This window comes from Coturnix japonica, chromosome 1 (genome assembly GCF_001577835.2).
Source record: "Coturnix japonica isolate 7356 chromosome 1, Coturnix japonica 2.1, whole genome shotgun sequence".
In the NCBI taxonomy this organism is placed as follows: Eukaryota; Metazoa; Chordata; class Aves; order Galliformes; family Phasianidae; genus Coturnix; species Coturnix japonica.
Genome location: NC_029516.1, coordinates 123,565,731 through 123,579,002, shown reverse-complemented (window position 1 = coordinate 123,579,002; position 13,272 = coordinate 123,565,731).

Sequence of the window (13,272 nt, the reverse complement as noted above, 5' to 3'; positions counted from 1 at the left end):
TTCCAGCAGGGTGATTTTCTGGAAATCACTCCATGCAAAACATTGTCCAAATTCAATTCGAATGAAAAAGCACGTCCACAAATGAAGCACATGACCAGCTTTTAGCCTTCAAGGGCAGTAATTTCTTATTTATATCTCTGCTGTCAAGCAGAAAGAGTCCTATACTATTAAAAGCTACAAACACAGGGTGTTCAGCAGATTTCATGATGATAAGATGGAGACCTTTTCTCTCAGCATCCCAGCTCTCCATAAAGCCTGCAGATCAGTTCTTAGTGATCAGACAAGTTTACACATCAGGGATAACTGTTAATTCATTGGACAGTCTTTTTGCAGCTAAAGCATACATGCTATTCTACATACATGAGTGAATCCAACAAAGTATAGTAAGCAGAAGAGTTGGACAAGGTGAAGAAAAATCTGCAGGGCTATAATTAAAATAGCCAAAGAAAATAAAATTCTAGAATAACATCTATTTGAAGACAAAAGCTCTCTCACACACAACTATTAACATACATATTAGCCTGATTTCCACATGCAATGTGACCTGTGCATCCAAGTGTCCAACTGTCTGTAGCCTCATTTCAAACCAGTTTTGACATGCGCAGTCCTTGCCACTTGGGTTTGATATGGTTTTATATCAGTTGCCCAGGGCCCCATCCAACCTAGCCTTGAATGCCTCCAGGGATGGGGCACCACATCTTCTCCATGCAACTGTGCCAGCACCTCACCACCCTCTGAGTGAAGAATTTTCATCTAACATCTAGTCTATATCTCCCCTCTTTTAGTTTAAAATCCTGCCCCCTTGTCCTATCCCCAATTTACTCATGTAGAACGTTGATTTCCTTCCTGCTTATAGGCTGTTAAGTTTGGCCACAATAATGCGTCCCCAGAGCCTTCTCTTCTCCAGGCTGAACAAACCCACCTGCCTCAGCATGCTGTATAAGAGAGATAGTACAGTCTATATTATAAAAGCAAATAACAGAAACTTCAGAGGGCAGCATGGCTGCTGAGTTACTGCAGTAGGTTGCAGAAAGTCACCAAACAGAAAAAGACTACTAGAAATCAGGCCTTGTTTATTCTCCTTCTCCCAGAACAGGAAAATGCATATTCAGCTTTACCTCAGGCAACCTATTCGTGCAACTCAAACTATTCCCTCAGGCGCAGGTGATTGCAGCAGGTCCAGTTTACAGGATTATCATCTCTGCAGAATGCATCATGCAGGGCATCTGGCCCCCACATTTTCTCCGTTGTGAACAGCACCGATATCTCTGCAGTACTCTTAGTGTGGGGCAGACGCCCAGCTGTGCTCCACCAGGCTGTGGCTGTGACAGCTGGGCTCCTGCTCCCATTTGTTTGTATCACATTAGCAACAGCACCAAGAGCAAGCTCATCCCAGCAAGAGAGAGGAACATCTCTCTCTGAAACGTCAGCTGACAGACTCTCCAGTTCACAGTCTGCCTGCATAAAGGGAAATGCCTGACCATTGTGATGTTATGTGCTCACATGCACCAGATCCTCCTGGGAGAAGGCAGGCCTGTGTGAGAAGGACCTGAAGGAAATCAAAGTGGCACTGGAGGTGAGGGCCTGATCCTGATTGATGGCTGTGCCAATAGCTGGCCCTGGGTGTGGGCATTTCCTCTTTTATAGGGGCAAGCATCAACGCCATATCTGTAAACATCTGCAGTGCAACAAAGCCTAATGAGCTCTTCCTTTCTCAGCATTTCACGTTGTCTGGGTGATTGGCAGCAAAAGGCACAGCTCTCTAGATGCATCTATCTGTCAAACTGCTCTCAGATATGCAAAAGTGAGTGAATTCTGCTTCTTTGCAGAGAAAATAATGATTGCTTCTGACTAAGCTCAGAAAACTTTGTCATGGCTGATTTTGCTGGACGCTCCAGCCCCTCATGCCAAGATATGGTATCACACATCAAGAACAGCTAAACAGCCCCAGGTGGCCCAGTTGTTTCGCTTCAGCCTCTGTGTCTTCTTGCAGCACTGTCACAGACCCTGTTAGTATTGGACAGTGCAGACATAGCTTTTCAGAGCCAGGTTTGTCAACAGTTGGAGTGGATCCTCCAGAGCTCCATTCCAGGACTCAATGCACTTTGGCTTGGCGCGTGTATAAAGTATGCTCCGGTTTAGAATAAATCGTCTCCCCATGTACTACCATAAAAGAATGTGGATGATCCTTTTGTGGTTATCCACAACATCTTTGCGGAGACTTTGGGAAGCAAAACAAACAGCACCCTTCCAGATGTTTTGAAATGTTACCTCCAACTGTGAGGCAGGAAAAGTTTAAAGAGAAATGGAGCTGCTGTGAGTTGTTTGGACTGATAACCATTGGGAGAAGAAGAAGCCAACTTCCAAAAATACTGTTCATCTGAGATCTCTGCGGCTGACATTTTTACTGATCCATGTGGTAATGCACACACTATAAAGACATTCAGTGACTCAATAGGTAGCCAGCAAGCTCCAAAATACAGTTTTATTGCACAGATTCCAGTCTGCGTGAACTGAAAGACAAGGCAGAGCTCCTACTGAGTGCTATGGAGAAGTATTCTCTATCATTGATTAGATTGGTTAGATTAGATGGTCTTAGTGGTCCTTTCCAGCCTTAGTGTCTCTGTGATTCTATGATCATCTTTTAAGTTGGATTATCTTATTGGTAACAACTCCAGCTGTGGTCTCCATCAAGATGTTAGACCTGTAAAGGCTGAACTAAAAGGATCTGCAGAGGCTTCTCAGGGTGGTGTAGTATAACTCGTTTGTTTTGCTCATTTGCTGAGTTTGGGGTTTGCTTTTTCAAGAATTCCTTCATCAGGACTCAGCAGAAACTTTGACAACTTCTTCAAAAGAAAAATCTGGTCTTCATTACGTGCTACCTCATATCAAGTTGAAAGAGGAAGACACCATTATTTTAGCTCAGTTTGGGTCACTGTGACCTGTATCCTGCCATTGATCTATATCTGGGGCCCCAAGCTTTGGCCATTAACATTTCTGAAGAAGTATCAATGGCAGGATATAGCCCTTTGTTCTTTTGTGTTATAACCATGAGGAAAATGAGCGGGATCTGGCTCCCAGGATTCCAAGCTGGCCTGCAGCTATTAACTTTATGAGAATGGCTTGCATCCCGTGATGAGAAATGCCTTTGGAAAAACAGGCCATCATCTGATAGCTTCCAAACCCTGATACTGCCAAGCAGCAACGACTTTCTCATTGTTTGTGCATACCAAACACTGTAATGCTTTGGTGGCGGTTTGTATTTAATAACAGTGTGCTCTTGGGTCTTTCTGGCAACACATCTTGACCTACTTTCACTTATTGTATCCTAATCTCTCATCATCCAAACAAAGGTATGATTTCCCTGAAGCTCTTGTGTGCTGCATTAGCCCCATGCGTGCACGCTTGACTGGAAAGCAGTAGAGGTCTGTTCAAAGCTTTCCTGATGCTAAGTATTCCTCAGGTCCTTACGTCCCCACATCCTTGCAGCTTCTGCAGTTATGTGCTATGAAACGACGATGATGGTGATTTATCTTGTTAAATGTCACTATAGTTTGATGAAGGAATACACATTCTGTTATTCATTCATTCATTCATAACACATGCAGGATACCATAACTCTATGTTTATGCATTTGATTACAAGATTTACTATATCCTTCTGAGCCAAACCAGTGGTGAGTTTTATAATGAGATGCTTGTCATTGAGAGGTGCATAATTTTGATGATGGAAAGAGGAAGGAAAAAGGAACACCTGGAGTTTAACTGGGTTCACTACTTGCCACAGCTATGCTAACTCTTGCAAGTTTACTACTGCTTGTCATGCATCTTCAGCTACAATATAGTTCATGGGATTTCCTATTGCTCTTTCTTGTGATCCACATGGAAGGAAAAACACTCTGTCCTCATGAGCTGAAGTCTCCAGCAGCACTAGCACAGAGCTCCACAACCCTCAAGGCTGAGCAGAGAGCTCACTACATGCCACAAGCTCACATCCCTTCCAAGCTTTTCCCTTCTGGCTCATGAAAGGAACCTACGAGCTGCCCAGAAACATTCTGAAATGTGAACATGAAGAGGTAACTGAGGGGTTCAGGAGAGGACACAAAACCTGATCAGTGGACACCACTACAGTGAGCTTCTTCCCCTCGCCAGTTTCCTCTAACAAGCAAAGGTGCAGAATGACTATCTCCTGCTGGCTCCAACCACCTCCATGTGGGAGCACAGCTCTGAATTTAGTTCCCACAAGAGAGATTCCTGTTTCTTTTATTTCAATTAGTGGTTAAAGACAGTATTTGTTTTTATGTTTGTGTTCTGCCTGCAGCAATGCCTCCATGGCACGTCCCAGGCTGCTGCTGCTGCTCTATGATGCCGAAGCAAAACACTCCTTTGTTTTGGACTACTCATGGGTTGTGAGGCATTTCATGCCTCGTCATCATAGCTGATGCTGGGATTCAAAGCTTTTCTGTTGTGCATGCTATAAACCAGGCTGTAATTTCAAAAACATTTTTATTGCTGCTAATTTCCCTTTAGGGAGACTGTAAAACAGACTCTTCATGGAAATATCTGGGCTGCCTGGAGGAAACATATGAGTGTGATTAGTCACATTTGCTAACCAGTGTCACAGAGATCACCCCTATGCCCCTGTGCCCAGCTTGTGATGTGTTTACAAATCGGCTCCTCTTAGCTGTTCTGAATGCTGTTAACCTCTCAGGAGGGGAAAAAGTTCCTTAAGTTGCTCCTCTGATTCCAAAATTAACACTTCATCCAATCTTCTGATTGTGGACTGCAGATGTCCCATTTTCAAATAGCTGTGCTGTAAAATGGCTTAGAATCATAGAATCATTAAGGCCAGAAAAGACCTCTAAGATCATCTACTCCAACCAGCAGCCCATCCTCACCATGCCCACTAACCATCCTTCAGTGCCACATCCACACAGTTCTTGAACACCTCCAGGGATGGTGACTTGGTGCTTTGGTCTGATACAGCAGAAGGCAGCCCATGAGCAGGCCCAGAAGAAGAGGAGACCAAGCTCTACTCAAAGCCTGGGTTACAGTGATGTGGAAAACAAAGTGTTGGAGGCAAGAGGTCCAGCTAAGCTGCCCATGTCTGCCACCAAGCCCTGGTCGAGCTGAGAGCTTTGGGTATAGTAATAACATTTGGCTTTCATTAGCACTCTGAGGCATGGCTGAAAATGGCATTGCAGACTGCTGAAATGGGGTGACAGGGCTGTACATCTTCTCCAGCCACATGTTGCTCCCTCTGCACTTTGGCTTGGCCTCAGAGCAAGTGCTGAAGAAATGAAGTGCTGGTCCCTGCCCCTGCCCATGGAAACATAGATCTGCTCCTGACTGCTGTCCAGGAGGGGCATGCAGGGCTGATGGTGCATATGGCACCTCATTTTGCAGATTTAAAACTATCTTGGAGTGTTTCATTGTATTTTTCAAGAGATATAAGTGAAGATGGGCAAGACTAAAAGCTGTGGCCCGAACAGCACTGAGCTTGGAGCTCATTCTGCTGCAATAATCTCCAGAAGCACAGCAGTTGTAGGCAGCTCTTGGATCTTACATCTTGTACTCCTCAAGATTTTCCTTCAATAGCTTCGCTTTTTTTGCAACTCATCAAAGTTCATTTCATATGATTATTTGCTTGACCATGATGTGCTTAATTTTTAAGGAAACAAGGCACAGGATGCTTAAGATCTGGTAGATTTCTGCCAGAATGAACTGCAAAGTAGTGTGAAAAACTCCCCATCCTTGGGGAGCTTAAATGCAACCAGTTTTCTCTCCAAGGGAGCCAAAAAATTCAGCACGAAAACCTTCCTGGCAGGACTTGTATGCTAGAGCTGATGCGATCATGTGAAGAAACTTTGTCTGTAACCACAGAAACTGAAAATCCGAATACATTTGCTGAGCTTAAGCTATGATTCTGTCAGGAAACATCCTCTTTTGGGTAGGTGTGGGTGCCTGCTGCTTGCCAGCTGTGCTACTCCTGATATTGTGAGCCCTGATCTCCTAGGGAAGGCAAATGGCAAGTGCCTGGTGTTGTCCTCCTTGGGATTGATGTCCTGGACATGCGGGTGAGGAATGACGTCTCCCATAAGCCCTGCCATTGCTGCCATGTTTCTGTGTGCCCTTCTTCCTAAGTAGGAGTCTCAGAAGTAACCCACCGAGGTTATTTTTCTCCTGATAGCCTTCCAAGGCCTCAGCTCTGCAGCCACAAAATGCTTCCAAGCAATGTTGAGCACATGGGAAGAAGTATCTGTTGTTTGTGACAAGTTTTCTTGACCCTCAGGGGAAGTGGCCGGTGTGAAATAGCTGAAGGCTGCACCTCATAGTATTTGCATATGGTTTTCTGGACTCTGTAAAGTGCAATGACAGAAGTGCTAAAAGAAGTCAATTTCAATGGTTGCCAGGGGGCAGCTCCAGACAAGCCCAGCCCATGACGAGTCTCAACTCACATTATTGATTTATTCTTCTGTGTGGTAAAAATCTTCACGTTCCAAAGGCCGGGCATTGGTGCCAAAATATGAGCAAATACCACAAAAATTAAACACCCACAAGACAGAGGTGCTGTATGGGAGAACCGCACCCTCGGGAGGTGCTGTAGTTTTGAGTCCTGCCCAATGTGGGGTTGCTAGCTCAGAGTGTCTGGTGGGACAACCCTCATAGAGATCAAATGCTAGATTTTATTCAGGCTTTCAAGAAGGTTACACTCTCTTGCTAGAAGTCTTTTTCAAAGCTCAGTGAAATCCCTCTGAATTGTCCCAGTGAGGTTTTTGGATCAGGCCGTACATTGTGCCTTAAGCCCTGCTAGGCAGGGGGGTTGGAGCTTCATGATCCTTGAGGTCTCTTCCAGCCCGGGTCATTCTGTGTGATTCTGTGTGATTGACAGACTTTAAAGAAGTGTGGATGGGATCAATTTCAACAAGAGCTCATGAGGGGACCAAGTACCTGTATCTCCTTTTCCATGGCATTTCTATGTACGCAGATGCATACAGTTCAGGGATGAACCCTTCAAAGTCCCTATGCTTCATTTCTGGAGAACAGTGAAGATAAGATAAATGTCAAACACCACTCATGAAGTCGCGTCAGACTAGGCTACCTTCCCCATTAGCAGTATCTTTCCCATTTGGGTCCCACTTTAATAGCAGCAAACACATTTTCTATAATTTCCTTTATAATAGGAAATATTATTCCGGTGGAGTGAGTTGGTTGTACACACATCTCAGGTTTTCCAAGTGTGTACACAAGGTCCAAGCTGGTAGAGTCTTAAATGGTAAGAACTGATCTACAATTTGAGATCAGTCCTTCCAATTCTTAGTGCTCAAATACAATTGAGATAATGAATTTACTGTAATAAATGGCAAGATATTCCTGCGCGCAAGAGATGACAGGTTATAATTTTGAAAGCCTAGAGGTGCATGATAAAGGGAATAGAAAATATGATTGCTGTCATGCCAGCACAGGATAATAAACTCTTAATGGATTTGGTAAATTCAGTCCCAGAAGGATGCAATAATTTAAACAGTAATTCACAACAGTCAGAAAAATTGAAGTTCCCGTTGATTTAATCGAGGGCAGGTTTGATCCCATAGGACACTCTGTGCTGTTTTGGTCAACAGCTTACAGTATTTAACCTTATGATTTCCAGCAAAGAGAGCCACACAAGACACCTCACTGTCTCTCAGTGCTCTGAGGCTGCTGTAAAGAAAACATCTGCTGAAGAAAGCACAGGAGGAAGGGATGAGATGATGGCTGAGCATCACCTGATTCTGAGTGCCCCCAGGACCTAAATAATTCCTAAATTCCTAAAGATTCCTAAATAATCTCTTCCCATTTTGCCTGACTTTGATGTTCAGCCTCAAAAGCCCCAGGACAAGGAGAAGAAAACCTGTTTTGGAGCGACTGACCCTTCAAGGACATTGCAAAATACAGCCTGAACACTGTGATCAGTCCTGCTCATCAGTGCCAAAAGTAAAGGTGAAATCCTGACTTTTACAGGAAAAGGCAAGCAACTCTGCAACAGGTGGGATGGCCAGTGATGCACAATATAAGCAGAAAATGATGCTGTCATTCAAGGACAGGGTAAGAAACAGTTTGTGGAAGCATAGAATCTTTTGAGTTGGAAAGAACCCTTAAGTCATCTCATCCAACTACCAGTGGATGTAGTGGGTGCAGTCCCAGCAATTCAATCATTTATGCCTTCAGCAGCCATGAAAACCTGCTTGAGCTGGTCATGAAACTGTATCTTACAAGATGCTGAAGAGCTGTAATCTTACCAAAAGTACCAAAGTAATAGCCAACTAGAGAGGACATCAATTCTCCCAAACTGCCCTTTGATTTATATCCACACAAACTGACCTGGGTGAAGGACTGGGAGGCTGGAGACTTAGGTATCCTGTGTGACCTGCTTTACTGGTGGGTTGGACCTTATGGCTCTGTTCTTCTGAGTCCAGAAGAGCTCCATTAGCCTTAGCAGATACAGGATGCCTCCTGCCCACCCAGGAGGAGCAAGCCAAGCCTCACAAGCATTGCTGTCAGGAGACAAGAAGAAACAAAAGCAACAGCTTCTAAAGAGAGTTTAAAGAGGGGCATGGTCTCAGGAGCTGCCACCAGGGCTCAATCCATTTTTAAGGGCTAAGGCTTAAAATCTGCCAAATGATCCAAAAGCTGTGCAGATGGAGGGAAACACAGCCCACTGGAGCTGCCAACCCACAGGTATGGAGGGAATTTTACCACATATTGTGCGTAGTAACTGAATAGGGGAAAGGCAAACAGCATTTTTCATAGAAGACAGCTTACTCCCGATAAAATCTGCTGAAGATTAATGACCTTACTCAATACAGCTGCTGAAGATACAAATACATTTACATGCTGCAGTTGGACACGTCCTTATTTTCAGTGTTTCTTTTGTGCTTGATGTATGTATGAAGAATCTGTGCTATGGAAACGTTCCTAAAGCCAGAGCTTCTCAAGACTGTGGGACCAGGGGACTGAGTAGAAAGAGCAGATCCAGATGTGCCCAGGATGAACATTAGACAACCCCTGACAGCAGTGAGGATCCCGGCACAGGTGGGAAGTGGAGAGGTTTGCGTGGAGCACTTTTTGCCCTCAGACTTACAACCCTTAAGTTCTGGATCTCTTACTCACTGTTAGTGCCCCCCAACTCACATAAGAACACATGCAGAGCCAAGGAGCTTCCTAACCTACGACTACTTCTGAGGACCAAAACGAATGCCAAGCCAGCAGGTCTGGAGGACCAGGAACTTCTGGGAGTGTGAAACCAGGTGCAATGCACAGGCAGGATTGAGACTTGCAAGAGGAGAGCAAGGGGTGGGTCACAGTACTGTGAGTGTAAGGTATGTAAAAGAACATCTGGTAAAAGGATACAAAATTATAGCAGCGATGGATGATAAATGAAAGTACATTAAAAAGAGAAGTTTGGCAGGATGTCTGAAGCAACTGCCTCTGGTAGAGACTGTTTTGGACTTTATACTAATGATCTGGTGAAAGCACTGCTCACCAATCACAAAGGATGGGCCTGTAAAGTAGGCTGGAGGCTCTGAGAGGGGTTCTCCTCATTTGGGAATGCAAGGGAAGCACCCCAAAGAGCCATCCTCACATCAGCAGTTTGAAAAGGGAGATTTGCTGATGGCCAAGCCTGAAGGAGAAAGGTCAGACTGTCACCTACTGATCCAAAGTGCCCAAGAGCCTCCAAAGGCTGTCCCTGCTGGGATGGCACTGTATGCTTACAGAAATGCATCTAAGAGTCTTTGATCGAATCTACATCAACACCTCAAAAAGAAAAAAGTCCAGCTAACAAAGTTCTCCACACAAATATCAGCCCCATGCTCTTCTATGGGGCTTTCTAGTGACTTAAACTTGTTTTAAGTTTCCGAATGGTTTTTGAAAGAACAAAGTGCCAATGAAGCACTTTGGTTGGGCTCTTCTATCCCGCAGACTAGCAGAGCCAGCACTGCTGCCCAGCAGCTCAGAGCATGTCACACACTCGTGGGATTCTTGGAAACCCTGTTGTCCCCACCAGCAGGGAGTAAACAGTGCTGGGACCTTGGATAAGGACGTCAGTTTTCCTGTAGGTCACCAAGGGCTTCTTTGAGGTCCCAGGAGGAGGGCAGGGAGGAGCTGCCTGGCTGAATAAGCCTCCATTCAAGTTTAGCCAGTGGGATGCCCATCCTTCTCCTCCACGGCTTTTGCCTTCTGGCACTGACCTGGCTCTGCCACCCAAAATCTCTGCATCAGACCCAGTGTTGGGTGTCCTGAGCTGCTTTTGCGATATGCTGCTCTGCTCTTTTACAGGACCCTCTGAGGTGGTTTCCAGCCACCAGAGCCAATATTTGTGTGCAAGGTGAACAGTAACTCTCCTATCTGCCAACTCGGGAGAAGCTCTCCTGACCGGGGTCTCACACCGGGCAGTTGGGTGGAGGAGAGATGATGGTTGCTCCCAGAGCAGCCAGCCTCCATTGATGGGCAGCCACAACAGGCTTTGTTCTGCAGGTTTAAGCTCCCCAGTGGCCACGGGCTTTCTTCTCTTTGCATCAACCCCAGCAAGGTCATAAAGGCACTGAACAGAGAAAATGCTCCTCTTTCAGTTCCAGGCCCCTCACTACAAGAAAGACATGGAGGCCCTGGAGTGTGTCCAGAGAAGGGCAGTGAAGCTGTGAGGGGTCTGGAGCACAAGTCTTATGGGGAGCGGCTGAGGGAACTGGGGTTGTTCAGTCTGGAGGAGGCTCAGGGGAGACCATATCACTCTCTACAATGACCTGAAAGGAGGTTGTGGTGAGGTGGGAGTTGGCCTCTTTCCCAGGTAACAGTGATAGGATGAGAGGGAATGGCTTCATGTTGCTTCAGGGGAGATTCATGACAAATTCTAGGAAAAATTTATTCTCAGAAAGAGTGATGAGGCAGTGGCACAGGCTGCCTAGGAAGGTGGTCTGTCCCTGGAGGTGTTGAAGTAATGTGGAGACGTGGCACTGAGGGATGTGGTTAGTGGGCATGGTGAGGATGGACTGGTGGTTGGAGGAGGTTTTTCCAACCTTAATGATTCTACGAATCTATGACGCTATGATTACAGTGCCTCTGGGCCCTGGTGAGTGCTGGTGAGCACTGACCCTACCTGGGCTATGTCACGCATCATCCTATGCACAGAGGGCAGATATGGAAAGACAGTGACACTCACAGAACCATTGCAGGGGGTGAAAGGGACCTCTGGAGGTCATCTAGTTCAACCCCCCTGCTAGAACAAAGAGAGTGGAAAGCAAGGTTCTAAACAAATTTAAAAGCTTGAATTGAAATAGAACAGGAGCTGCTAGTTCTAGGCTGCAGCCAAAAGAGTTAATGTGGCTTTTGTTTAGGTGCATGAAGAAATAGTCAGAAACAGGGAAGAGCTGGCAAATCTATCCCTGGATGACTGGATTTGAATGCATTATCTGTCTTTTGAAGATGCTGAATAATCTGAGAAGAGTGCAGTCTGCTGCCAGACGGAGGCTTGTCTGGAAAACATCAGGTCATGGCCTACAGCATGTCCATGTTTCTCCATGGCCACCTCTTGTGTTGTTTCTGGACTGTGTTGCCAAGCACATTGGTTGGTCAGATAGGGTGAAGAAATCCAGCTTGCAGAGACGCCTGGCTGGACCCCTGCAAGCCCAGTGCTGTAAATGACATATTTGCTCTGGTAAAAATGATCTCAGAATAGCCCCAGATCTCTCGGCCTTTCCTCGTATGGGAGATGCTCCAGGCCTCTAATCATTTTCGTGGCCCTATGCTGGACTCTCTCCAGCAGTTCCCTGTCTTTCTTGAACTGAGGAGCCCAGAACTGGACACAGTGCTCCAGATGTGACCTCATCAGGGCAGAGTAGATGGGAAAGAACTCCTCCCTCAACCTGCTGGCCATGTTCTTTCTAATATACCCCAGGATACCACTGGTCTTCTTGGCTACTAAGGCACACTGTTACCAACCAGGGTGCTCAGGTCCTATAAGCAGACTGGAGTGAGGAAGACTGTAACAGGTCCTCGTCAGCCCTTGCAGCCAAGGTTGGGTGATCCAGCGCCAGCAGCCAGACAGCGTGCAAGAGGGTCAGTCCATGACATGGGCCCGAGCAGCACCAGCAGAGCCCTGCCTGACATGAGGGTTCCCAGGGTGACACAGGGCACTGTGCTTCATTAGTGGCATAGCAGAAGAGGGGCTGGCTGAAAAGCACTGCACTCCCACGGCCCAGCACTGGCTCCAAACTCAGGCAAATATTTCTTGGGAAGGGATATCTGCTGGCCAACCATCACGTGCCTTCCAGGGAAAAGCAGGCAGCACAAACAGAAATCTGATCTGCACCCAGTGGGAGTAGTGGGGGGAGAAACCACACAGCACGTGAGATTTATGCTGCCTTTTCCAGGCCGTGCCTTTGAGAGATGCTCTGCAGCCACATGGCACAGCCCTACCAGCATACTACTCTCCTTTTGCTAATGCCAATAGGAGATGCTATTTTTAATTAAAGAACGCTACTACCCTTGATGTGTTTCTTCTTTAAATCTTTTCTCAGACCTGTTTTCAGAAGATAAGTCCTGTAGGTCGGTTCTATCACAGGTGTGATGGTTGCTGTGCTCTCAATGCCTTTAAGCTGTGTGTCCTTTTGTTTTCCTCCCAGCTGCCCCAGAAATAAGTGCATGGCCGACAGCTCCAGGCCGTGAGCCACAGCAGGGGAATCTCTTGTCCTGCTTGCTGTCATTGACAACGGGAAGGATTCAGCCCTCTGCCAAAAAGAAACGTCCTTTTACATTGCAGGTACCAGTTAAAAACACAGTGGATGCACAGTGCAAGGCTTGAATCTGTCTGCTCAGGAGCTGTTGGGGGGATGAATGCAGAGACCCAGAGTGAACGAATGCTGACCAAAGAGCAATCACAGCATTCTCCAGGTTGGATTCGTTGCTGAAGAGTGCAGTGCTGAGCAATGCCGTGGGACGGCTCCTGCATGACAGCACTCCCACCTAGTGGTGTGAGCCTTCCCTGAGACACCATGGGCAGCATCTCCATGATAGACATCTGCGTTGGGAGAGAGAGATCCCATCTTCTCTGTCTCGGAGTTGTTCTGGGAATACCGACAGACTTTTCTTCCTGTGGGGTCTTCATCCACCCCCATGCAGACTTCCATACCTTCCTCCTTTTAATGCAATGGCTAACACGTGGCTTCTGGGCAGGATGAGAAGTAGGACTTGCAGCTGAGCTGTAACACAGAAGACCTTGCTGAAGAAAGCAAAACAC